The 27,649-nt window shown below is 42.9% G+C and overlaps 1 protein-coding gene and 1 long non-coding RNA gene across 4 annotated transcripts in view; one reads left to right on the plus strand and one right to left on the minus strand.

Annotated features, from left to right (window-relative positions):
- Positions 1-7,343, minus strand: part of HIC2 (HIC ZBTB transcriptional repressor 2) — a 73,223-nt gene extending 65,880 nt beyond the window's left edge. For all 3 annotated transcript variants that reach the window (XM_071763131.1, XM_071763132.1, XM_071763130.1), the window contains exon 1: positions 6,939-7,343. The gene's annotated coding sequence lies outside the window, so the exon portion shown is untranslated. The remainder of the gene's footprint in view (positions 1-6,938) is intronic.
- The window catches only part of LOC139805114 (uncharacterized), a 191,285-nt gene extending 166,307 nt beyond the window's left edge, over positions 1-24,978 (plus strand). The window contains exon 6 of the long non-coding RNA XR_011729692.1: positions 24,799-24,978. This is a non-coding gene — a long non-coding RNA (uncharacterized lncRNA). The remainder of the gene's footprint in view (positions 1-24,798) is intronic.
- The last annotated feature ends 2,671 nt before the right edge of the window (positions 24,979-27,649 follow it).

The raw sequence follows: 27,649 nt of genomic DNA on the forward strand, positions 1-27,649 counted from the left end.
CCACATTTTTCTTTGAAGACTGGGCATAATCATATCACTAATATCACATTATCAAAGAACATTTGAACTGCCTAGGAAATGAACAAAGGGCCTTTTTCAAGCATTTGAGAAGTTTGATGCAAAAAGTTCCACATGAGGACCACTCTGAATAAGGCAAACAGAAACTAGGAATAACAAAGCACCTCACCCTTCCAGGGGTAAGAGAAACAACATTAAATAAAAACAGTCCAAGTTCAAATCTTACTACACACTGGCATAATTTCAAACTTACTTTTAATAGGTCTTGATTTTTAAAAAAGTCAGTCTTCAATTGTATGTGTTTGCAAGTGAAGTTTTGAGGAAATTCAATCCCTAAATATAGAAAGCCACTACTTTATTCTTTCATCCAGTCCTTGGGCAGTTTTGCATCAGGAACCTCTTGTAAAGGGACAGAGAGGATGGTTTTTGCAGTTTTAGTTTGATCATTAGATCTTTCAGACTGGAGAAAGCAATTGAGATTTGAGGAGAGGCAGAAGGGTAGGAAAACTCACTTCCCTCAAATTAAAACTAGGTGTTAGAGAGTAATATCTGCTAGTACTAAAATCATAAAAGAGCAGCATAAATAGAAGATAATCAATTCACTTTCCCTCAAAGAGCATTTCCTTTGCTTTGCACTTAAAGTGGATCTGAGTAGGAATCACAGAATAAGTCAGATAGGAAGGGTCTTCAGGAAGTCATTGGAAAGTATTTTTCTAAGAAAAGATTTTCTAAATATTTTTATTCATTTAGGACTTCAAAATACCCAGGTTTAGCATTTCATTGAATATAATGCTATATAAGAAGTTGCTTGATACATTTCTCCTAAACAATAAAATAGCAAATTAATTTTGTTTCTGATTTGCATGTTAAACCATAGATTGAATGTGTTAAACCCCACCCTCTGCTTCACAGAAAATAATACCAAATTTACTTAAAAGCTATTTTTAATTGCACACCAACAGATTTTAATACATACAAACCAGTGAGATCCAGTCTTTCCACTGGAGAATAACTACCACACAGACAAACAAGCAAGCTTTAAAGTAAGGTTTCTGTTGGCTGATTCCAATCCTTAGTTAAAACTGGCAATGCAAATGACTCTGTTCTTTATCAGATGAGAGAAAAGGTTTCCAAACTGCCAAACTGGCTGGTGGCATCTTGACAGCAGATGGAAATACAGTAAGTAGAGCCCTACAAGCAGTGTCTTTAAGACTCCTGTGGAAAACTGAACCCACACACTGAATGTTCTTTATACAATGGGAAATGAGCACACATTTAGGGGAAGGAACCTCCCGTACACCCCTGTCATCTTAAACCAGTCCAAGAATGACTGGGACTAGCCCAGCATCAAGAGCAGAGTAAGGCTGTTCACCATTTGAGGCCTCTTCTCAAGTCAGTCTGTCGAGTATCTCTTTTAAAACTCATGGCAAAAGGCTGATTTGAAGACAATTTTATCTTGCATAGTGTTTGGTTCAGTGGGGGAAGGGAGCAGAGCTGGGAAAGTGATGTATTATTGAAGCTACCCCTCTGCCTTTACCCAAGAGACCGAAGGACAGCGAATGCCTCAGGCCAGCATACTGACATGAAATGCTTCCTACCTCCCATCCAGAACCTGGGTGAGGACAACACTGGCAAGTTTTCCAACCCGTATCTAAAGATGGAAGAACAAGAGGGGATTGTTCCTAGTTTCTGCAAAGATCTCTCAGAATATTTTAGCAGGAGAAGCAAGAAGTACACCCTGTTTTCAGGGCCATTATTGGGAGAGCAGCCCCTGATGACTTCTGATCAGGAAACTCCCTGCACTTGTGTAAACTCTTCTTACTGCCAGCTGAGGAGTAGGACCCTTCCCCTCCCAGCAGTTTGTCTTTCCTACATTAGGAAGAGTCCCAGTGCTGAAGGAAGTTTCCCACAATAGGTCCATTTCTGAATGCCTGCTGGAGATTTTCAGTTTAAAAGATCACTCCTTAGCCCCTTCTGATCTGCAGTGTGCACATCAGAAAATCTGATACAGTATATATGTAATCCTGGATAAACTATGTTCCCTACCCCTTTCTATAAAGCAAAACCAGTAACTAGAATCTCTGTTTGGGGTTTGTGATTACAAGGATCACCCTCCACCCTGCCTTGGTCAAACAATAACGGGCTCGAGGAAAGCATGAGAGTTGTCATTTCAATAATGCAAAACCCTGTTGCTTCCACTCCAGAACAGCTGACTCGAAGTGCATGCTAGGCTGTGCTTATTAACAAAATGAGAAATCTGATATATAGAAAGAAAACAGTATGTGAGGATTAATCCTGGATTGCAGTTTGTGGCCAGCACTGGGCCGTCATCCAAACACAGATGAAAAAGGAACAAAATTTCTCCCACCTGTCACTTACAGCAGGTACAGCTATTGCAGTATTGTAGTCTCTTCCTTATAGCTATTGTAATAACCCTTTTATATCAGCTTAAAATTCAGGACTGACCTCACTCTTTCATTTCTTCCTTGTTTTGTGGGAGCCAGCACTGGAGGGTGAATTTTCTTTCCAGGAATTACAAACAAGCATGAGTAACTTACAAGTTTGGACAGCTAGTTTGTAATGCACACGTATACTTCAAGGAAAGAAACACAGCTTAAAATTGGCATCCTGTTGGAACCTGGAGATGCTAACTGAACAAGAAAATGCAACTATAGAAACGCTCTTTTTTTTTTTTTAACATTGTTTCTGCTGGGTTTGAGAGAAGTAAGCACACTGTCACTGCTGATTAAAAAGACCTAAACAAACCAAAGCAGTTGCTTTGCCAGTGAGCTACTGCACAGCAGAGTGGAATCTCTGTTGCAATGCATTGTCCTTGCTCCCAGTACTACAGCAGGATAAAAACCAATTTAACCACCCTAGTGCTTTAATCACTGGTGTTCAATCCACACCAACCCAAAGGAGAAGTCATCTTTATTTTTAAAAATATGTTCTGCTTATGCTTGGGTTGACACTCCATTGCTGCAATCCCACAGCTGAGCCCTGTTAATTTTTCTCCAAGCCCAGCAGGGTAGGCTTGTCCGCTGATGCTAAAATGCTCCCCCTTTCCCACTGAGCTTTGCCTGTCACAATACAGCCAATATAATGACTATGTCACAAATGTGATTCTGCTTTCTCTCACTCCCAAAGCCACATTTGCTGCTGCACTGAAATGCAGATTTGTGGCAATCCTCTTCTCTGGATGCTGTCAGTTTTTGTTCATACACTTTATCAGACAGATTTGGTTAGGGGATGAGAAACTTGGTTTCCTGTAGAGAAAATGTTACAACCTCCTCATACCCGTAGCTGTGCTATGTTCATCAGAGTGGATGAGAGGGTTAAATGCTGCAGTCAGCACAAACAGGACTTCTGATATGAAGGCAAATGCACCTCAGTTCTCAAACACTACCCTATTTCTCTACATCTGTCATCAAAGATGCTAGCAGGAGCACAAAGAATAACCACGTACTATTTTCTATCCAAGGTCAAAGGAATGTGTAACATACAGTTCATGTTTGACAGTTCTTAATTACTATGAGCTGTAAAGATGATAGAAAAAAAGAACTCTCATAGCAAGATCCACTGTTCACAACTTCAAATTTCATGCTGTGACCACCAGTTTTGGGCTGGGGTGGCTGTTTTAGGGAGCTTCAATCTATCAGGGAGCTTCAATCTATTACGCAGCCCAACTAATTAGCACTGGGTTGTATTCTAGTTGTTTTAAACGACTAATCAAAATAAATTGAATGTGTACCCTCCTGGAATAAGGCCTCTCACCTTCTCTTTCTCTCCTCTCTCCCCCCACCCCTTGTCACACATTGGCTTCTGCCAAACAATTCAGCACTGACACTACAGCTCACCACGTGATGCCAAGTGCTTCAAGCATCTTGCGATACTTATTACGATCTACACATCCATAAGTCATTCTGCCCAGCAACGTATGTGAATACTAACGTGAGCTATTTCTTTATGCATTAAAGATTTAGAGCTCCCCCAGATCCTTGGAAGAAGCTTTTCCCTGAACATCGAAAAATCAGCCCTTTTATGTATGTGCATCTCGTCTGCATTTCATGTACATTAAGAAGTGTAACATAAGGAAAAAATTGCTATCTCCTCAGATTCTTCCATTCTTCCTGCTTACACCCCTCTGGCCACACAAGTCTGCCATGATTAAGTGATGAATTTTAGTTGCAAAAGAACAGGGCACTTATGCAGGGTTTCCTTACCCGTGATAGAATGGAAAGTAACAAATGTAAGAGGTTGCTTATTCTTAATGCTGATCTCCTCCAGAGCTAAAATGATATGTCAGTAGCAGGTGGCAAGTTTGAAGACCCCCCTCCCCTCCTTTTTTTTTTTTTTTTTTTTTTTTTTTTTTTTTTTTTTAATAAATATAACAAAGAGCACACAGATTTGACCTAATGGGTCAACCATCAAAAGTTAAACTGATTTAAATAATTAGACCTAGAATGTCAGGCACCACTGCAAATAATTGCTCCTAATGCTTTTAGGATTAGATTGCTAATGAAAAGGCGCAAAAAGGAGGCCACTTGCAGTCGTGGAAATAAGTCAATTTTCTTTCCATATGTCATTTTCTCCATGTAGATTTGTTGTGAAATCCTAAGGAGTCATTTACAGCTTTCTCCCCAGAGCTGCTGTAGTGTATACAATAGTTCTGAGTCATAAAAAATAGTAATGTCATCTTGAAATACTAGTTGTTTATACACTGTATTTATCGAGCACAGCAAACATCTGCTCGCAGTTCTGACATTTTCAAATGAAAGTGACTATTGCATATTGTTTTCTCCTTTAATTTGTGAGAAAATATGGGAGCCGTTGAAATATAAACAGCATTCTGCAATAAATTTAAACCAGTTTTGGGCTAAGGACAGTTTATTAGCAGAATGTAATTCTGATGCTCTCTTCGGCTGCTCTCTCAGATTTATTCTAGCAACTAAGTGACATCCAGGGCGATTTCGGTGGCCGTCTGCTTAAACACTTGGTTCCATATATAATTCATTAATTTGATGCAAAGGTACAAATACACCCGCCCCGCTCGCAGATACTGAACGCGAAGTTACCCGCCTCTCCAAGCGCCGAGGCAGCCCGAGTTTTAAAAAGGCTGCGGATTTCGCAGCAGAAAGTTTCGAGTCACCAAATCCCCGTGTGTAAATACGCGTCCAGCCGAGCGGCCGGGAGCAGCGCCGGGGCGGCGGCGGGGCCGGGCGCGGTGTCCGGCGGAGCGCCCGGGGCGGAGCGCGGCTGGCGGCCGCGATAACGGGGAGCGCGGGGGGCGCGCCGAGGGCCGCCCGCTCGCCGCGGTGCCCACTTCTACCTGGGACCGGTCCAAGCTGAAGTCAATAATTGACTTCTCCCGCCGGCTCTCGCCCCATACAAAAGGGGCCGGCAGCGGGCTGGGCGCTGCGGGCACCGCGACCGCCCTGCGCGCCCGCGGGGCTCCCCGGGCCGCTCACCGCGCACACGGCCTCCCCCCACCCCCACTCCCCCCGCCGGCTTTGCTTTGCTTTTAAATGCAACCTGATAAACAAAAAAGCCCGGCGCCCCCCGCCGCCGAGCTGGCACCGGCACCGGCGCGCCTGGGGATGCGGAGCCGGGCCCGGCTCCGCGGCGCCGTTCACCCGGGACCGGGCAGCCGCGGGCAGCGATCAGCCCTCCCGGCTCCCTGAATTACAGCGTTACGAGCCTCGGCAACAATATTGCCAGCCTGGACGTACTATTTAATTATTTATTTTAACCGGGTGGACAGCTCTGCGCCTGGCTGGCGAGGCCGGGGAAGCGCGCATTTCCTCCGGGGGCACAAAGCCGGCGGGCAGGGTCCTGCGAGCCCCCGGCCGCGGGAGGGTGCGCGATCCTGCGCTCCGTCCATTGCATCCGAGACGGTGCCATAACAAAAGCCAGAGACCCGCAGCGACGGGCAGAGCGAGCGGGGCCGGCGGGTCTTTCCCTCCGCGATCCCGAACGACCGAGGAGGGCGGCGGGGAAGGGGGGAGCCAGGGCAAAAGTTCACCGCGGTCCCGGTAGGACAGGGGGTGCCCGGTGGGGCAGGGGCCGGCGCTGGGGTTGGGGGATGCCGGCCTGGCTGCTCGCCTTGCAGCCCCGTGGATGGACTGCGGGGGGAAGGAGGCGATGCGAGTCCCAGGAGCCCCTTCCCTGCCCTCCCCTCCACAATGCGGCCGGATCCCAGGACAAACACGCCCCCCGGTACCCCGAGTCTCCGTTCCCTCCTTTTGGAGAAAAAAATAATAATAATACGGCTCACTTGCAAGGGGCCATTGGGGAGAAGGCTGCTGCTCCGAGGGCTGCCTGCCCGCCCCGCCGGTCGCCCCCACGCCGGCCAGCCCCGGCGGGCAGCAGCTGCGGCCCCCCGCCCCGATCCCAGCGCCGCGGGGAAGGGGCAGCGCACACCCGTGCGCGCACACACACACACACACACACACTCACACACTCACACACACACAAATGGCACGGGAGGAGGGGGAAAGTTTCCAGCCGCTTCAACCGAATAGCCAACATTTGCAATCCCCAGACAGGCACGGTGGCCAGTACACCGTATGCACGCCCCGGCCCCCGAAAGCAACGGGGCAGCGCGCCGGGCGAGCGAGGGGAGGGGGCCCGGGGCATGGAGAGAGGGGGGCAAGAGGGACAAGAAAATTATCTGTATTTTTTTCAATGAAACTACCGCTGGTGCCGGGCACGGCTGATGCAGGGCAGGGAACAAGGAGACACCTCCCGCCACCCCGGCGACTCTGCCGAGTGGACCCGTGCAGATGGGCAAATACCCGGGGTTGCAAATAAAGAGCGGAGGAGCGGGGCTGGGCTGCACCGCGGAGCCCGGCAGCGCCCGCCCGGCCACCCGAGCGGGACGAGCAGCCCCGCGCCCCCGCCCGCGCCCCGCTCCGCGTTACCTTCTTATTGCATCTGGAGCAGCAGCTTTTCTTCCCCTTCCCCTCTCCTCCTCCTCTCCCTCTCCTGTCCTCTCGGTTTATACCAGCCTGTTCCTCATCTCACAGCCTTCCTCCCAGCGCCATCTTGCAAGCTTGTGACGTTGGGAGCCGCTCACCCCTGACCCACATTTGAATAGAAGCCAAAATGAAAAAAAGAAGAGGAGAGAGCGAGGGAGAGAGGAGAGAAAGAGGGGGAAGAAGAAGAAGAAAGAGCGGAACAAGGAGAGGCAGGGAAAGCTGCAGCTAGGCAAGTGCTGTGCCAGTGTGGAACAGCATCGGCTCCTGCTCCCTTGCCAGGTAGTTTAGTAATAAGCAATTTCCTGCTTTTGCAATAAATGTTGCCGCGGCGGGGCTGGAAGAGGGACGGGGAGCTGGGTAATTCCCACCGAAGGACCAGGGCTTCCCCCACCCCGAGCCGCCCCCCCCCTTCCCTGCCATCCACACCCCGAAACCCAGCCCGGAGCCCTACCTCTGCCTCCCGGCCACCCAAATACTGCTGCTCCCTCCCAGCTTTGGAGCAATGAAAAAGGCATTTGTTAAGATGATTTCTCCCATCACTGATGAACTCTCAAGTGTGTGTTAGGAGAAATTATACAGATGATAGCTTGTACGTGTATTGGAATCTGAAGTGAGCTTTATACACAAATTAAAAAAACATCCTCATGTATAATGTAATTTGCATATTAGTTTTTTATCACTCTTGTCTATTTGTTAAAGGCAGACAGTGCATTTTGCACCATCCAAGGCACAGATGAAAGCATGGCCTTTGCACCTATAGAATACATAGAAATCTGAAGTTTTGTTTTATGCATTTTTTAAAATTATTTTTTAAGTTAGTTAGTTAGTTACCTATTAGAGACATATTGAGGGGAAAAGTTATTTGTGTTTTGCATCCCAGGTCGTGCAAAGACTTTCATTTATGCTTAACTTTAAGCACATCATTAATCACATTGAGCAAGCAGGGACTATTCAGATGCTTACATGAAGCATGTGCACAGCCTGCAAGCTCAAGATATTATGATATAAAGTGGTATGTGAATTGATCTCATCTTGATTTTACTGACCATTGCCACAAAGCACAAGGGTGCAGAAATCTGAATTACACCTTTGTAGCACTTTCTTCCTTCAGTAGCTAATTAATCTGTATCAACAGGAGTGATGAGTATGAACTTTTTTATTTAATGGTGTGCAGGAATTCTTCCCCTATCCCATGTAGTCATCGCTGTATTAGCTGCAAGTGTGAGGTGACAATTTCTTTTCTTCTGTGCCCTCGGAGCCAGCCATGACCAAAACCCTCTGTAGCCTGAGCAAGGTGATTCATTAGTGAAGCTGAGCCTACCATTAACAAATCTCTAAGAATTCCTTAATAGCCTCAACACCAGGGACTCTCTCTGCCACTTCCTGTGCAGATCCCTGCAGTTTCCATGCACTTCAGCTGGATCCCAGCTGCAGCCTAAGCTCTGCTTCCCTGATAATACAGATATTTTTTAGTTGCTCATCCAGAGTTCAAAGTTTTTGCAGGAGATGGTTTCTTCAGCCCTACCAAAGTGGCTTGAGGAGCAAATAAAGATAAGACAAATCACAACAGCCATATCAGAAAGGTCTGGACTGGTGGTTTGTTCACAGTACACCCAATAAAGAGCAGAACACTTTAACAGTGGTGAGAACAGCAAACCTGACTGTCAGCACAAGTTCCAGTGAAGTAGATAAGGATCAATACAAGACTCTTCCCCCACCGGGAAAGTTGATTTCAGATTGGTGTTGCAGCTCTTAGCTGTATTTTAAAGCTAAGTGGCCTTGCAAATAGTCAGGGAGGTGTAGGTAGCCATTTGCTTCATGCTGTGCCAGAGGAACTGGTAGGCAAATACACAGAAGTCCTTAAGCTGTGTTACCTAAACAGGAGGGAAATGCATCCTGGAATTATTTCAGGCAGGTTTAGACAGTTGAGTTTAGAAATACCTGATATTGTGAATCTCTGTGTGGCATCTCAAAACCTCAACAATGCCACTGTCCACCCCCAGTCCTCCTTCCTTCTGCTGAAGCTTCCTGCCCCAGAAACAGTCAGCAGAACAGTCTGTGTGTTCCTGCCAGTTCACAGAACAACATCTTAGCTCTACCTCACTTTCCTCAGACTTTTCAACAAAGGTGTGCCAGGCTTTGCACAGGAATGGCTGGAGGCACAAGCATTTTGGTCTGTATGCTAGATTTGCTATGAAGGTGATAACTTTTGAGAGTGAAGGGAATGAAGAAGGTTGGGAAGAAGGGGAGAAGCATCCTAAAATGACACCACAAGATTTAGTCTGCAAAAAACTTTATTTGTATTTGGATCTTGTCTAGGTTTGGGAATGATTGATTTCGAGCATCCCTAAGGAACCTGAGAGATAGGCACATTCTCAGTGGAGAGGAGACAAAAAAAGATAGAAATTAGGTGTCTGGCACCTAGAAATGATATGGTAGGATGCAAAACTGCATTCAGCTTCATGTATACATGATAATTATAAGGTTGAAAATGAATTAATGAGAAAACTAGACCTGGCACTGTCACTAGAACCGTGGACATCTGTGGAGAATCTGATGAGCCAAGTACAAGTATGACCACACCTACCTGGAAAACATCTACAGGCATGCAAGGCAGATACCATGATACCTATAATGTCTCCAAGCAACCACAGCCAGGGAACTTGCCATCCAAACAGAGGGTACACCCTCAAGTTCCAAGAAATCACACCCACTGTGGGCACGTCTGGCACTGGGTGAAGCATGTGCCCACATATGTGGAAAGCAAACACGTCACTCAGGTGCAGCAAAGAGAATTCTCAGGTAAAAGACTGGACTAGGAGGGTAATGATGGCACTCTGGTTAAAAATGCTGTGGCACAATGAGAATATTGTGAGGGATGGTTTGGGCTAGTGGATACTTTGGAGAAAGAGGCTCTTCTGTTTCCAGCCAGATACTTGTGATTAACTTTGTTTTGTAATTTTGTTTGGCTGTGGGGTTTTGGAATTTTTTTTTTTTAGGAAGAGAAGTCAGGACAGCAGCACTGGGCTGTGCTGGGTGCTCTGCAGACACAAATGGAAGCTGCAGTTTCCTCCTTGGTGTGTCAGTGTGTGTGCTGAATACAGCACATCTGAGATAGCTGTGATGAACAGAATTTTATCCCGACAATATACAAAGAATTCAGAAGAGAATGCAAAGAACAGGCAAAGTTCACACCATCCTTTTATACTAGCCCTTAGTATCTATTCAGAAATAGCTCTGCAATGCTGCTTTCAGAAAGAAAAGTTTAATTAATTGTATCCCCACAAAATAAATTTGCAAGGTACTTAGACTCAAATTGTGTCAGTGGCTGAAATGCAGAGGAATTTGAGGGCATCAGTTTGGTTTTGGTTATTTTTAACCAAACGATGGGTTCAGAAGCAGCTCCCATCCTTTGTAGCTGTGCTAATAGCAAGATGAAACTCATCATAAAAAAGGAAGAGGATATGGGTAGAATTGTTCTAGTGGCAACCCAGTGCTGTGGGTGAGGAATGAAGTAATCAGAGCAAAGAAAATGCCATTGCAGAAAGTAAATAGAATAAGGACCAAAGGGTGGCCCTGTGCCCTTGCAGCTCTTCAGTGCCACCTGCCTTCAGTCCCAGTGCTTGTGGATGTTCAGTGCCATCTAGCAGGCAAAGCAGCTGCTTTACAGTAATGAACTGATGGGGGAAGCTGGATGGAAAAGTTGAAGAGAAAAAAAACTGTAATTCAAGGAACTAAGCAAAACACACAGGGCAGAAAATGCCAGTGCAGGGTGTATGTCTGAAAGCAAAGAGAAGGCAAGAGCTAAACAGTCTGCTCTTCAAGAATAAAATAGGATTTAACTCTAAAAATAATTGTTAAAAAGGGTTTCTTAGCAGAGGTTTGTAGTCATTGCCTCAACAGTGGGGTAGTCCTAAAAGTGGCACTAAAAATGCTGAGGACCAGAACATCAGATTGAAGATGCCTGAAACAGGCATCCTCTGAGGCACTGCAGTGACCCAGGAAAACTGTGCTTGAATGGTAACAGAACAGGTAGTGATGCCTCCTGAAATTAGAAGGTCATTTTATTGTCCCCTCAATAGAAATATTCCTCTACAGTCATATAGATGTACCTGGAAGATCTTTTCCAACAGACTCTGAAGTGTCCATGGAGGACACTCCAATTTTATGCTAAGATGGATTTTGAAAATCATTGTCTCTTAGCTGGAAATGCTCTATGTATGAATATCCCATCCTCAGTAAAGCTTCTTTGTAATCAGATGGATTAGTTGGTTCCCCCAGTGCTTTCTGTGGTCTTTTGATTGCAGCTAGTGGATGGGCACAAGGAACATTACATTTTCACCTTTGTGTAATGATACCTTAATTTCTCATATCTGTTGCTATTTTTACTAATTCAAAACTTGATAGTGCACAAAGTGTACAAATAAGTTTTCCACTGCTGAAAATCAAAATGCCATCTTTTAGGAAATGAATATGTAATCAAGGAAAATCAGAAGCTGTAAATATAATCTGAATCCTTAGTATCAAAAATAGCCACACAGGTCCCCAGCTCAGACTTAGTTTTATGCTGTAGTTACTCACAGATTCACTCAGGTTTTGCACTAAGGGTTGTGTTCAAAATCATGAGGTCAGAAACCTAATTAAAAAAAACAAACAAACAGATGGTAACAGTTTGGAAAAAAAACAGGTTACTCAGCTAGAGCTTGTACAAGGTACTGTTTTGTACACTTCTGCTTCTGTTGTGTTCTGAGTGATAGAAAGTTTTCATTTCCTTGGAAGAGAAGAAACATACAATACTTTTATTGCTACAGGCTGAAGCTTTTTGCTAGGCACTCTGGCATATGCAGGGCTGATGCAAGGGGTTTTGTGATTCTAATCAGATAAAAACATTGCTTCCATTATAAGATCTTTGATTTCTGTTGGCCTGTAAATTTCATTGCAAATATGTTCACTCTGTGCCTATCTACAAACCACTTGTATGTCTACCCTGTTAGTTAATAGAGTCTGTGCAGTGGTATAATTTCACTAGACTGTGGAAGAGCAATAAAAGAATACAACTAATGAACAACAACACTACTAATGTGTTAAGAATAAAGTGAGATTATCTGAAAACAGCTCTGGAATAGATGTCAGAAAGAAATTAAAACAAAAAGGAAACATTGCTTCAGCCATTTAAATAAGGGGGAACAAGAAAAGCACTGGTGTGGACAAGGAAAAAATTAAAAATGCTTTTATACCCAAAATCTGAATGAAAGCGTTGCCAAGCTTTTAGGAGAAAGAATGGAGTTGAAGAAGGGCACAAACCCAGCATGATTAGTAGGAATGAGGGGATAAAAATGTAAATAATCACAATAAAGGTGAAAACAAATCTAAAAGAGATTTTCAAGTGAGAGAAACAAGTGAGATTTTTCAAGTGAGAGAGACAAGGTAATTTCCATTCAGAATTCCAAAGTAACAAGTACCAGATTGATAGCAAGGATTTGAAATAAATTCTCAAGTTGGAGGTTGTTCTTACATGATTTGACAATAGTAGATACGATACTTTTATTTTTTAAATTATTAGAAAGTTATCTAAGTAGCCACTGAGCTTGTTGATTTTGCAACCATGTCAGGCTTTTGGAGGAGTTTTGGAGGAAAGTATAATAAACCAGAAAAGAAAGAGAGAGCAAAAGAGAAGATAAACAGGATAAAATGCAACCACAATGCTGGTTTTGCCAGGTATCCTGAACTATTTCTTTGCTGAGATAACTGATTTTCTAAGCAAAGGAAAGTGTAGTAGATCTAATCTGTATGGATTTTAGTGAAGCATTTGATATGATGCCATATGGGAAGTTATTAATTAGATGAAGAAGATGGGGATTAGTACAAGAGCAGTAAAATGCTTAAGGAATTGTCTGCAGGAGAGCTGCCAATAGATTACTATTGGGATAGATTGTTAGTGATTCAAGACTGAACTTGTTTAATATTCACTATAATGATCTATTGTCATTTAAACTGGAGTATGTTAAAAAATATTCTGATGAAACAGTCAAGAGGCACTGTCACTAAAAGCATCAGAGTATTATGGCTGGTGAGCTAGAAGACAGTGAAAGCAATGAGCAATGGAAATGTGATGCAATTCCCTACAAAAATAAACATATTTTTGTATGTTTACATTTGGGATGCACTTCACCATTAGCCATCAAAAATTAGATGTCTTCCTCAAGATGGTCATCAGGGCTGCTTCTGCAAAGCAAGAAGATACATCGAAAATTGAGGTCTATCCTGCCTCTTCTGGATTCTTAATTTTGGAACTGTTCTGTGGGTCTTTCTCTCTATTAGCTCTACAGAACCTTGTGCAGAAGAATGAAGAAAAATAGATTCTCTTGAAGAGAGAAAATTGACCGCAGCAACGAAAAAACAGAAACAGAAATGTTTCCACAGTCAGTGGATGACTGTGAACCATCAGTTCATGAGGAAGTCACAGAAAGGGCAAATGTGATGCTAGATAAGGTTCTTCCAGTAGCAGGAGGAAGGCACTGCTGACACTACACAAGGTGCTGCAGGACCATCATGTCCCTTGTTTAGGACCTCATCAGGTTTAGGACCTAAAGTGCCAGGATTGCTTCTAGTCCTACGTTCCTAGTGTTACACATAGGAAAATATGTATATTGTGAACAGCTTTTTTTGGTCCTCTTTCTAATTTTTTATGTTCATGTGTAATACATTCATGTGTGTGTGTACACACACATAAATCCAGAAATACATATTTGAGGGAAGTTTTGCTTCTACTGCTTTTTGGGTACCATAGAGGTACTGAGCCCTATTTTGTATCATCTGTAACAACCCACAGAGCCAGCCAGTTACTGTTAATTTGCTATGTTTCTGACTTCCAATTGTTGATTTCCAAGCTACCTGTAACCTAAAGATCTCTTCCTGTCCTCATATTAGATAAAAATAATAGGAAAAAGCCCACCAAGTTCATCTGAACATAAAATCTTTTTGCTTTTTCTGTGTATAAATACGTTGAGTGGCAGTGTGCATAGTATTCATAATAATTAGTGTTGCAAGCTGGAACAATGAATTATGGTCAGATGGAGGTAAAGCACACAATATGGTCAACTAAGCAGTTCCAATAATAGCTGTGCTTATAGAAGCAAAATGTAATAGAGGGCAAACTCTACAGGTTGCCAGATTGGTGTCAATGTGGAGCTTTGTTGCTAGTTGGTGACCAGGGGACAGCAGAAGGATTTGTTTTAGCTGAATGCTTTTAAGCTTCCATGTTTGCCACACATAATGAGATTGCTTCTCAAGTGGTGGCACTTAAGTAAAGGGCAGATATAATTTTATTTTTATTTAGTTGGTGGAGGTCTAACTGAAAGCCATTTCTTCCTCCCTACCTAATTTGGCATTTTCTCAGTGAGTTACCTCTAGGTCAATGTGAGCCATGCACTGTCATTACTGGGACAGCTTGTGCCTCTCTAGCTGGGAATTTGGCTGGAAAAAATGGGGCTGTTTTAGAGGAAATGGGCTACACAAACCCCCCAAAGCTGGCACAGCCCAGGGCAAAGTACAAACTCAGGGAATACTCCAGGTTTGGCCAGGTCACATCAGTGGTTTTAGTTAATATGGTAGAGAAGGTAATCACAAGATAGAAGGACAACAAAAAGGCACCATAATATTAGGTGTGTTGCAGCCCAGCTTCAGACTGTCCTTTAAGGTCAACGACTGTTCAAATACCACTTTTGATACTGTATAAGAGAAAGAATCTACAGTTCTTGCATGCACACATACATAGGTGTGTATTAACTGAGTGTCAGTGGCCTCAGAATCAGTGTCACACACTGAGGCACACACAGAGCATACACACACACCCTCACACACTCAGGGCACAGTCCCTGTATGGTTTGCTACCTTTCCCCCCTGCCTCTTCACAAACAAGCAGAGTTCAGTTTCAAACTGCCCAGAATACAGAGCAGATAAAGACTGGCATGGAAGAGCCCATGGGCAGCTTGACAGCCCTCTGGAGTTACTGGTATCAAAGGTCACTGAATGCTAAAAAATAAATAACATTCCAGTGCCAGCAGGGCACTGGTGATCCAAGATAAAACTTTCTCTACCACCAGAGAGACATTTTCTGGCTTGGTACCTACATAGACTTTACATACTGTGATTTTTCAACTGCTATTGAAAACACAGGGGTGTGCAACATGTTTTGTTTTATGCTGGCAGGAGATCTGCTTCAGAGGGCAGCCTCTCTTTCTCTAGCACATGCTATGCTGTCTTCATGGAAATTGGCTTTTGTGTGTACCTGAGCTGCAAAGCAAAGAAATTCACTGGGTTCTGATGCTTTTCATTGTTTTTATTTTTCAAAAGTGGTGTTGGATTTTTCTGTCCCAAGAGTGCCTTTCTGTTTGAGTCTGACTTCACTGGTGCTGGTGTAAACCTTCAATAACTACACTGGAGCCACTGGAATTATATGGGTGGAAGGGAGAGGAGAATCCAGCCCATTGCCTGACATTGTCAAAGCAAGGTTATGAGCACCATTGGTTGGTTCATACTCATCTTCTTTGATTAACACCAGTGACAATGGGGAAGCCTGGCTAATCAGTTCCTACCATGTAATGCAAGGTGACTCTAGTTTAGAGGACACAGAACAAAGGATTGAGGGTTTGTTTTTTTTTTTCGGGAGCAAACAGAAGAGTGGTTATGAATGTTTGGGCTCCTTTAGTTTCATCGTTTTCTGATTCAGCACCAAGGGCTGAGTGGTGCTTTCTTGCAGATTTCTAGATGTAGTACTAGTTTAGGAGTTATGCACGAGAATGTGGACCCTCTGCTTATCTTCCTCTTGTTAATACTTCCATTGTTTTTTTGCTTCTATTTCTGTGGAGCCACAAAATCTCTGGCAGTGTTCTCACATACTGTTTTAGCTTAAGGACAATGCATGTTAAGAGCAGCATACTGCAAACCTGGATAAAAAATTCCCTGTGCTTTTCTACTGCCCCTGGGCCAGAGTGTCAATTACAGCAGTTTTTAGTCTGCTTTAACCAGTGACAGGTGACAGGATGGTGCAGGGACAGGAAACTACTGATAACCATTGACTGGTAACACCAAAGACATCACAGTGGCCACCTAGTACCACCCATGTGGTTGTCACAGGCTAAGGATGTCCTTAGCAAGACTCTGGGCTGCAAAATTTTGCAATTATTTTGCAGAGCAAAATAATTTCAACTGTTCCTTAAATTACGGTGACAAATTCAATGTTCTAAATTGTGGTGCTGGTTGGTGTACATTACACTCGTTGGTGTAATGTTTTCAAACTCTGTGACATGTTGCCAGGTATTAGCCTGCTTATCCAAAATGTGCACTACAGCTCAAACTTGATGTAGAGACCAAAACAATATATATTGTCAACATGATTTGCTGAAAAATGTCTTTAGCTGGTCAGTAGAAACGCAGCATTTAGAACATTACGTTTTTCAGTGACTTTGCAAACACTTGAGAAGGATACAGAGCAATGAATTATATACTTGTAATTGTGTACCTAGAGAAACAAAGGGGTAGATCTTCCTTCCAAGTGCTCAGGCAAACAAGGGCCAAAGGAAAATTCTGAGGTGGTGAAGGACCAGAAGTACATGGTTGTGAAACAATGACCAACAAGGCTGCCCCTTTCACCCAGCACAACAGATACACTGCATCTGCTGTCTCAGGGTCAAGAGACAAGATTCACCTCTGGAAGAAAATCACTGCATGTTCTTTCATATCAAGCAACTCAGCAATATTTGCTCTTAGGGGCTGATGAGAGGAGAACTGGATACACAGAAGGAAAGGGACTGGAATGAAACAGATGGGCATGTCTGCAAGCTCTCCCCAGTCTCCTGGAAGCTTTAACAACAGATCAAAAAAGGTTCAGGATTTGCTTTAAGAATTGAGAACTTGCCCAGAGGCTGAGAAACAACCTGACGTGCCTTGGGCTGCAGGAGTCCATGTCAGAAACTGGTTAGAGCACAGCACAAGCATTTCTGCATCCCACTCCTCTGCTTAGATGATCAGCCCACGCCTCTATAAATCATACAGGAGGCAGTCATGTTACTCAGGCTTTATGTGCATGCAGTAAATCACAGAAGCTGGAGACCCATCTGCCTGCTGGGTGCCAGGGGCACTGAGGCAGTGCTGAGTCTGCTGGTGGTGACTGAGTTGCCACCATGCCCTTACATTGTTTTTAAATAGAGCATGGAGCCTTCTGGTGTAAAAAAGCTTTGCTTCTTCCTTGTCTTCCGTGCATTCTAGCTATCATTCAATCTGTTATGAAACATTTGTCTTAGGATAAGATCACTGAGGAAGCTGTGGCAAGACAACCCTGACAATTTCTGGGTTGCAGATCTTCTTGGCACTTATCTCGGTGATTACAGTCCTGAATATGCAATAGAAACTGCATTTTCCCACTCCTTTATAGTTACTGCAGTTTCCTTAGTGAATGTTCCCAGCCCCTGAAACTCCTGTCTCGTTCTCCATCAATCTTATCCTGAAGTGCTGCTGACTGCTCTGTTCTTTATCCCCTCTGTCCCAGTCTCTTTGCAGGGCCACAGTATCAAGGAACAGCTTATTGTTGCTATATAAGACACTGCAAAACTTTTTGAGTTTTTGATCAGTCAGGTGAGATTTGACTCGTGGTGGCTGCATTGAGGGGTGAGACCCTGTTTCTGCCACGAATGCTGTCTGTGTGAATCACATCAGTCTCTTGTTTGAATGAAGTATCTCAAGAAATTGATCCCACTAAGTGTCTTCCACTTGCATTGGAACAGTGAATATTGGTCTTGTTCTCTGCAACCACAAATGCTTTGAGACTTCTCTAATTGAGATGCTGAATCTCCTCTTCTGCAGGGACTTCAGCAACAGAAATCAACAGAGCCAATCTTGATTTAAAGATGGTGCATTGTTTTCTCTCCACTTTGGAAATTACTTTGTCCAAAAGGGCTGGGATTTGTTGGCTCTCAGAAAGTGAGTTCACAAGCAGTGAGAGAGGTCTTGGTGACAGAGCAAAGAATTTGCTTATTTTGTTACTGTGATTGCATGGCTGGATTTGTATTACTTGCAATGGTTTTCCTGGCTCTGTAAAGTGTGAGTAGTATGGGACAAGAATGCTTACAGGGGCACTGCAGAGCCACTTTTATGGCAATCTTAAAATTATAATAAACATAAATCGTTAACTATCACTTTTATTTTTCTTCTGCAAAAGGAAGAATGAGATAAAGTGTTAGAGCAGAAAAAGTATTTTTGGGCTGGTAACCTGTTAAAAAAGCAGGTATGTATATTGTTGTTGCTACTCGTGGTGCTTTAAACAAGTTGCTATATTTTGTTCTTAATTAAGAATTAAAAGGTTTGTATGCACATGCCTACAGTGGAGACCCCCAAGTCTGAGGTGAGGGTAAACTGGGGTTTTTTTTCAGCTAGTTGAGTTGAAATTGCTTACCCCTTGAATAGCATCTGCAACAGCATAAGGCACAGAAGAAAATTTTCTTTTGTAAGAAGATGAAAAAGAAATAAAAAAAGGAGTCAAAAAGTAGGCAGGCTGAATGGGCCATTAGCACCAAACTCCAAAGATGTAGAAGTCAAATAGGATAGAAAGGCCCCATAAATTTTTACAACTCCTCAGAGAAAAACACTCTGATTATTAAAACATGAAACCTTGCTTTTCTAAAATGCTTAAAAGATTAATATAGTAATGTCATACTGTGGCTTCTGCAGGGATTATCCTTAATGGGAATGTTAGAAGTTATTTTAATGTAAAGCAAACATAGCCACCAAAGAAAGATCAAAAGAGGAACAAATTCAGGGCTCTTAGTTTCAGAAAATGAAGTTTGTCAAGAAACTATTTCTACTCTGTTAATTAGAATGAGCAAATTCTCCATAAATACTGTGTATATATATATATATATATATATGACATAGAAAGTGATGACCTCATCTAATTAGTCATTACCTAATCCAATCACCAGCACAAGAGCAAGGCTTAGGTCTCTTTTATGACAAATTTTGTTTGAGAAAAAGTATATTTTTGCTAGTGCACATTTTTGTGAGGTCACGTGCGTGTGTCCGAATAGTTTTGCCGATAATCCCAGTGTCCATGGGCAGGGGAGGGGGGGTCACATGGCAAATGCTCCCAGACTTTGTGGTCTTCTCCGTGCAAGAGCAAATTCTGGGACTTTTGGTTTTCTTTTCAATCTGGCATTGTTAAGGGTTTTTTTAATGTAAACTGACCACAGCCCAACACGGTGCTTTGGTGTCTGTGTAAGGCTTTGGAGTCAAAAGAAAAACTTCCTTGTTGCTAATTTAGAGCAAGAAATGTAATATTTTCTTTGCTGTTCAGGATAGAACTTAATCTGCTGTCTGCCCTTGTTTGGCCACCTCTGCAGTCAAACACTTGATTCCCTTAGACCCCCAGTTAGCAGCACGAGACCATCAATTCCAGGAGCAGTAATTGGTTTACAAATTGTGCTGCCCTCAACTTGTTTTTTCTGCCAATGTGAGGCACAAAACCACACTACACCATGCAGCAGTCCTCACACATTGCTGTCCTTGTTTCCCCGTGAAAGGGTTGGACTTGTGGAACACAGGTTCTTTTAACATTTATTTCTAAAAAGATCCATCATGCCAGTACTCAGCCTGAGCCTGCTGGTTTTGGTAAAAACCTTTCCCAGAAAGTAATAAAGTGCAAAATCATTCTACCCAGTGCAAAAATTCACCTATTCAAGTGTTTGGTGTCATATATATATGACAGCAGGATATTTCTGGGTGATGGGAATATTTTTTCTGAAAATAATTGCAAATATTTATGGGGAAGTTTTGTTCAGCTGCCCAAATCTGCTGTCTCTTTCCCTGTCCTAGACAAAGAAAACTTAACTGAAAACTTAACTGAAATCAATGTCATTTTCTACCTGCTTGCAGCCCTCCAAATAGTCAGTCAACAGGTTTCAGTTCAGAGAAGATACCATAACCATGTAGTTCCTAGTCACCAGAAATTTTACTTCAAGCTGGAGTCCATTTTTTAAGAGTTCTGCAAGCAACAGACAGTCCTGACAACAATGTTCTGCAGTGCCTGAGATGCTCAGCACAGTGTGCTAAGGACTCGACTCACTGGAGGGAAGGTCTTAGTTGAAATACAAGAAATCAGTTAATTGTCAGGATTATTTAGTCTTAATCTGCCTTTCTTACCTCTGTAAAAAGCTATAAATGTAAAAAACTACAAGCAGTTTTTGTTGGAAGAAGCTAAAATATATCCTTTGGATATAAACTTGTAGACCTGGTGAAATAGGGATCAGTATTTATCAAATTAAATACTTCATTTGTATTAGATTGAGCTCCAGAGTTGCACCTAGCAACTCTTATCATTATTATTTTAACTTTCATGCAATTCTTTTTAAAATACAGAAGAGTGTCAGTTGGTATCTAGCAGCTCTCTGTGTAGTTCTGGGAAATGTGCTGTTAAGATAAAACAAATTGCCATAATTTCCTGATGTACTCTCACTCTGAAATGTCAGATATTTTCCTCACCAGTCTGGTGTCAAATAGCACAAAAAATGAATCAACAGGCTCCATTCCCTCATTAAAATATGATTATTTGATTATGAAATCAAATGCAAGGTAAGAGCTATTGCACAGCAGCTCAAAATTTGCAGCCTTGTCCTGCAGAATTTGTACTTATTCTTGCACAACAGTGCTCAACCTAGAATTCACAGTTACAGTTGAACAGAGTTGAACAGGGAATGTGATTTACAGGGATGGATCATTCCTGTAAGCATCTTCCTTCCCCACTTGCATTCAGTGCTCATCACTCATTAATCTCCTGCCTGCTCTCCTCCATACACCCTATTCCCAAAAGAACTCATTTTCATAACTGCCCTGCTATCTGGTCACTAACTTGACAGAGCTGAAAAAAAGAAATTTTCTAGTTACAAGGTGACAAATGCAGAGTGTGACAATGTGAGCATCCTGTGCTGCTCCACCAGTGAGCTTCAGGCCTGGCAAAGAGGGTGGGCACATAGGGGGCAGGACAGGACTGTTTCTTCTTCAGAAAGAATCATAATTCTCCTGAAATCCATTCTAGCAGGGAACTCAGTGGCAGCCACTGAGCCTTTGTTTCACCCTTCTTACCTGCTTAATCCTTGTTCAACCTGCTGACACTGCCAGAAAGACAAGGTGCCATCTGTGCTCTTTTGTTTGTGTGATTTTTAAGGTGAACATAAACTTGGTGGTTTTCCTGTCATTCCACATAGTGACTCAAAATCTGTGGAATGAAAATTTCCAGTCACTGCCACACTGAACATTTTCAATGAACATGTTCAATGTATAAAAATATTGAACATTATCTGTATCTGTGCTTTATACTTGAGATATCCCATTTCTGCATACATTCTCAGTGTCTGTGGCAATGACTCTTCTTAAAACTGGAGCAAGACACACTAGAGTGGATCTGTTAGACTGCTTGATGTTGCTCTGGCAAATGAGCTATCACCCTAACAACATTAATATTCTTCATTCTTCTCTAGAGTCTTCTGATTTTCTTAGATCTTAGCATGATACCCAAGACCTAGGTAATACAGATGCCACTTAATATCAAAAGAGAGGCTTCCTTGCATCCATTTAGTATGCAAAAGCTCAGGAACCTGGTTATAGAAGCAAGATAAGATTGTAAACAGGATGGGGTACCTGCTGCACCAGAGCTGACCTTAGCATCCAGGAGACTCAGAAAACTATTTTTCATATTTTAATAACAGTGGCAGACATTTGCAGTGTTTTCTAAATGCTCCTCTCACGAGTTCTTGAAAAAGTGACCTAAAAAGTGGTCGTATCACCCAGGTGTGAGCCATAGCAGTAGATCTCTTGCTCTACAGTCCCCCAAGCAGAGCATGAGGTTTCATGAAGGATGGGGATACACAGCACCTTGGGCTTCACAGCAAAGTTTCCAGGCACTCGGTGGCCCTGCTTCATCCTTGCATGGCACCAGCAGTGCTGTCCTGTGATGTGGTGTTCCAGATCTCACCAAAGTCACTGGAGATACATTGGTATGAAGTGGTGTAACAATTTGGGAAATCAGACATAACATATGCTAGAAAGTATTGAAAGACAGAAATTTTCTAAAACAATTGAGCTTTTGCTGCACTTTCCAAGTAGGGAGATAGAGTTTCTAGTGTGAAAAAAGAAGACACTGACTCCTCCCTGCAGGTACTTGGCTTGTGTTTCTGTTTACATCTGCACAGAGGGATCAGAGTTACTGATTGAGATGAGCAATAGCTACAGACAAAGCAAGGGTACGAAAATAACGACAAAGAACTGGTTCTGAAAGTCCCAGTTTAGTTTGTGCAGTGTGCAGGTCTTGGCCATACATACCCCCTGCTTAGGCCAGCTTTGCATCCAGAAAAACTTATTTCTCCTTAGAGGAGTTTCATTCTACAAGTATAGGCAAGTAAGTGGCAGTAGGTCGGTGTGAGAGGGAAAGGGATGCAGCAGATTTCCTTAGGATACCATTTTGGCTTTGAACTGACAGCAGCAACAAAATGGGAGTCACTTGGACAGTGCTCCATCAGTCCATCAGATAGATACTGGCTACAGACCAGACTGGATCTGAAGGAATATTGTAAAGAACTGCAATTAGTTGGAATTTCCCAGCAATTGTGTACACTTCAAATACCACCTGCTGGAACTGAACCACGTGGAACAGCCAGTGCTGCTTTAGAAACATGCACAGCTGTGAGCTGGTTGCTTGACATGCAAAAACCAGCACACTTTCAGTGGGAAGATGATTTATTCCACTAGCAGGTTCCTGCAGGATTTGTGCATAGCACAGAGTTAGTGTCTGGTGATCAGAGCATTCACCACCAGAGTGCATGCAGTGAAACACATCTTACAAACATCCCTTAATATTAAAGGTACAACAGAGTGTGTTTGGATGCAAGCCTGGGCACAGTTCTGTCTAAGATGTTGTTTACCCTTTTCTCATCGGCATTCATGCAAACTGCTGTTTTCTCACTTAGGAGTAGTTTTCCATTTTTCATGGGGGGACTGTAATGTGTGTTGCAGAGAACAGAGGTGAATCAGTGACCTCGTAGTGTGTTGTCACTGCCAAGAACCTTGTGGAGGATACAAGCTCAATTAACCATAGCAAGTGAGATACAGGAGAGGAAGCTGCACGTAAATGAGGGAGGTGGCGAGCTGCAAAATAGGGACTTGGGAAAAGCCATCAGTAGAGAGAATTCGTCATTCAATCATCCCTTTTCATCACGAAATGGCATGGCACAGGAAGGGGCAGAACTGGAGAGAAGTGAGCTGGCCTGAAAAATTATGGCAGGAGCTCAGTCTGCTCCCAGAACCCAATGCTGTGTCCTGACTGCGTGCCAGGGAAGCAGCAGCAGCAGCAGAAGCAGCAGCAGAGCAAAAGCAGCAGCAGCGGAGCAGCAGAAGCAGCAGCAGAGCAGCAGCAGTCTCCTGACATCTTGTGGCTTCGCTGCAGAGTACAGCATCCCTTCCCCCACAGCCTCAGGCACGGGTGCCGGCTGGAGCTGACCTTGGCATTAACCGCAGGCACTGGAGATCCTTAAATATAGCAACATTCTTTTCACAAATGCAGGGCCACTTCTTTTTCCGTCCTGTGCAAGAATGAATGTGTTTGGCTGAGCCAGTATTTTCCCAAGTGCTCACATATGAGGTTTACTCAGATTTACACCAAAGAGGCACGTTCATTTACATTGAATGCAGGTGAACTCTACATAAACTGAATCCCAGATTCTACATCTGTCATCATTCCTCACCCAAATCCAACATCTCAAGTTTGCTTTACTCCCCCAGCCCCACCAGCTCTCTGATGCTCAGATTGAGGGCTGCTGATCAGAATCAGTCACTTTTTTTGGTTGCAATGGCCTAGATTCAGTGCTAGTCATGCAGAATCTCTGGAGGAAAGGACAGGAATTTTAAGTATTTAATAAGGTGTATTTATTTATTTTTAAACTTATTTCATTTTTTAAAAAAGCATGACCATTAAGATTGTTAAATTTACACACATACAGAAATCCATGTGAGCAGTCCTAACCTCTATCACGTGAAAGTGCTGCTTGCCTCTTGAAACATTCATGGAAGAATCTTTTGTCTCCTCTAATTAGCTGAGACTGACTCTGGTATTTCCCTTTATTACTCAGTTTTAGAACTAGAAAAATTATGAACTACAACAAATTTCATAAGCAAAAAAATCAATTCATTTTTCTGGTGTTGTGTCCCATTGAATCTCCCCGGGTTACTCATCATACCAGACTCTTGCTCTGAGCTGAATTTGTTGTTGGAAGGCAGAGGACAGTCAGATCTGGAGCTTTTGAACACCATGGCTGAGACTGGGGAGAGCTCAGGCTGGAGTTTCTGAGGTGCTGAGTGATGAGGAAGAAGGAAGAAATGAGCTGCTTCTTGGTTATTTTTTGCAAGTTTATTTCACACACTATGTTCCACAGATTGACAAAATATGGTGCCAAAGAAAAGATATATCCAGCACTGACCATTTATTCTCTGGCAGCCCTGTGTGGAAGAGTAAATTCCACACCCCACTCCCCTCTTTCAGGAACCGTGGTTCAAAGGGGAAGGAAATGAGATGGAAAAGGGAGAGAGGGCTTACTTATTGATGTAGAAGAGTTCCCCAAGGGAAAAACTGTGGCCAGCATTAGAGCTAGAGAAAGATTACCACTGTTTACCAAGAAGCTTAGTGAGAAATACATGGAGAAAGTCACATGGTCAGTTTGTAAGAATTCATCAATGTTCCTGTTCTCCTTCCTTTCTTTTACAGTCTTAAAGTTGTCCTCTGAGGAGACCATGCTTCAGGAATGGCAGCAGGAAGAAACAGAGCATAGTGGCTGGGAAGCCCTTCAGGAAGCTGAAATTTTGTTTTCCTTTGTGTCTGTGGGAATCCCAGGAGATCTGCATCATGGAGAGGTAGGCATACTGCTTCAGCTACCACTTGACTGCTTGGGCACACATATAAGGCTGTTATGGGAAATTCGAGGTATTAAAAAAAATCCAGCAGGCCAGTTTCAGTTTGGAAAAGTATGAAATGGATGGAGTGGCACTAACACATGAGAGGTTTCCTCTAGTCCTCACAATTTTTCAATGCACTTAAAGCTTGTCATTTAAGAAAAAAGCAAAAAGAACAAACTTTCACATACTTCAAGCAATATCTTTGAATTTGTCACAGTGTTGGCTGAAAACAGTAATAGATCTAATGGACCATGCTATATTCTGTGATGAAACTTGCTCTAAGGCTTTATAAAAGAAATTGCCCCTGACTCTGTGTTACCAGAGTTATGGTTGTGGTTCCTGTAGCAGTGGCTGCAGTATAGACCTGCCATTTCCACTTCAGCTCTATCAGTCCCTTTGTTAAAGTGCTGCAAGTAGACAATTGACTATTTGTGGCTTGTGGCTACTCTCTCAAGAGAAGTTATAAACCGAAAGTGATACCAAGTGTCATACAAGGAGGAAACAAGGCACAAAATGGAAGGTATTAAAAGCTTTAAAAATCCCCTTTCAAATATATGTCATCCCATAGCATTTGTGTGTGGTTACATGCCCACATGCAGGGTCACATATATGTACAAACATGTTTCATTTAAGAAAAGAAATATCATTATTTAAAATACATGTGCAATGTTTTGTTGCTGCAAACCAAAGCCATCTCTTTATCTTGAAAGCTTAAGAGGGTGAAGGCAGCTGCAATTTGAGCTTCTCTGCACTGGCCAGCTGGTAGCTTAAAGCCAGCAAACAGGGAGGGGGAGGTGAATCATCTCTGTGGCCTTAGAAGTGGTCTCTGTACAGGACAGCTTTGACTTTAGAAGGGTTTTGATTCACATAGGAGCTCCTGGGTTAATGCTGTTACATAGTTTTAAGACTCAGTGGTGGCTGGAAGCTCAGCAGCAGGAGAGCTCCAGCACCATGCACTGATTCAGGGCCACCTGTACAGGATCAAATGCATTGCTTACTATTTCCATACGTCCTGTTTGTTTCTCTCAGTTGTCTTTGAATCACTGCAACTGTCAGGATGCTGTAAGTGGTATTCAACTACAAACACCAGGAGCATGGGTTCATTGTTAGAAACTGGAAACATCAAGCAGGTCAGGTCTAGAGTGTCTTAAGAGAGTGCCCTACACTCGATGTGTACACAGGGGAGGGAAATGCTACCTTGCATCAGCATCTGCATGTGGAGAACTGGCACAATGGTGTGTATAGGGGGCTCATTTGAATGGGTAACAAGAAGAAAGATGAAGGGGGGGAATGTGATTTATATCCATTTCATTATTTTCAATGACAAAGTGCTGCAAATAAGCTGGCTACAGCTGGATCTCTTGGGTGCACCCAAACCCCAGTGTGTATGTAGTTCTCCAGCTACAGTGTGTAGTGACTGCATGTGTGAGCCCTCATTTATCAGTGCACTTTAATAGCAACATGCAACCAGTTTTTGACCACTCTGACTTGGCTGTGGTGATTTTTATATTCATCCTTTTTCTGCACCCAGATTTTAAGATTTCCAAACAGCAACATAAAAGCTGTACAGCTCTTAACCAGCCATGTGGAAAAGCAATGCTGAATATATATGCACGCAGCATGTCTGGAAGCATCTCCATATTTTTCTCTGAAGAATTTGTTTAGGTTACATAAAAGAAACAGGCAGGAACCCGTGGGTTTTCATTTGGTGGTTCTCCCTCTGTTCTGCTTGGCTTCTCAGCTTTCAATAGATCCCAAGGTCAGGCTGTTATTTGTTGCTAGGCCAAAGTGGCAACCTCCCACCCTAACAATGCCACTATCTTCATATCATCTGAGCTATAGGGGCCACATTGTGATGCTTTGGCAGTGTTGCTAGGGAGGTTGCTAGGTTAGATTGATGTCACTATGTGGGTTATAAATTGCCTTTACCCTGCTGGCCCTAACTTGGCCCCATAACACAATGATCTAGTAGATGGCATGGAAGTGTTCAAATGATACATTGGAGCAACATCTTTGGACCCTGAACTTGGCAGCAAACACGTTGGATCTGTTCAGCAAAGGAACCTATTTGTAATCTAGAGAAGAAAATAAACAATTGCTTTGTACAGTGCAACTAACATAAAATGTTGTGTCCAGAAATTAACAAAACTGGTGAAAAATACCTATTTTCTGCCCACATACATGCACTAAAACCAAACCTTTCCCTCAACACAGGCTGTATGCCCTCTACATGCTCTGCTGTTGAGAAAAGGAAGAAAGTTTTATGAAGATGAAAGTGAGAGCTGAGATGATGGGTAGGTGACATGAAAATTTCCCAGATTTGAGTGCTGTGTGTTACATTCTCAGCTCTACTAAAATATACCACCAACGCCTTTATTAACACACCTGCTCATTCTAGCACAAAAGTGCCATGCCACATAGTCAAATTATTTGCATGCTACTGCTTTGTGACCTCAATAGTCATTTTAATCTTGCTTGTTACTAAAGATAAGATTAGCTGAATTATCATTTTGTTGTTTTTTCAAGGTATTAATTTATCAAAATTGAGGAAATCTGTGTTCTACAGAATATAGATTTGTGTGTGTGTTTGTGCACATGTATGCATTTATTTTCTTTTGAAAAGAATAAGACAGATAAACATGCATGCCCTTCAGAGCTGTTCT

Source organism: Heliangelus exortis, chromosome 19, assembly GCF_036169615.1.
Source record: "Heliangelus exortis chromosome 19, bHelExo1.hap1, whole genome shotgun sequence".
NCBI classification, from domain to species: domain Eukaryota; kingdom Metazoa; phylum Chordata; class Aves; order Apodiformes; family Trochilidae; genus Heliangelus; species Heliangelus exortis.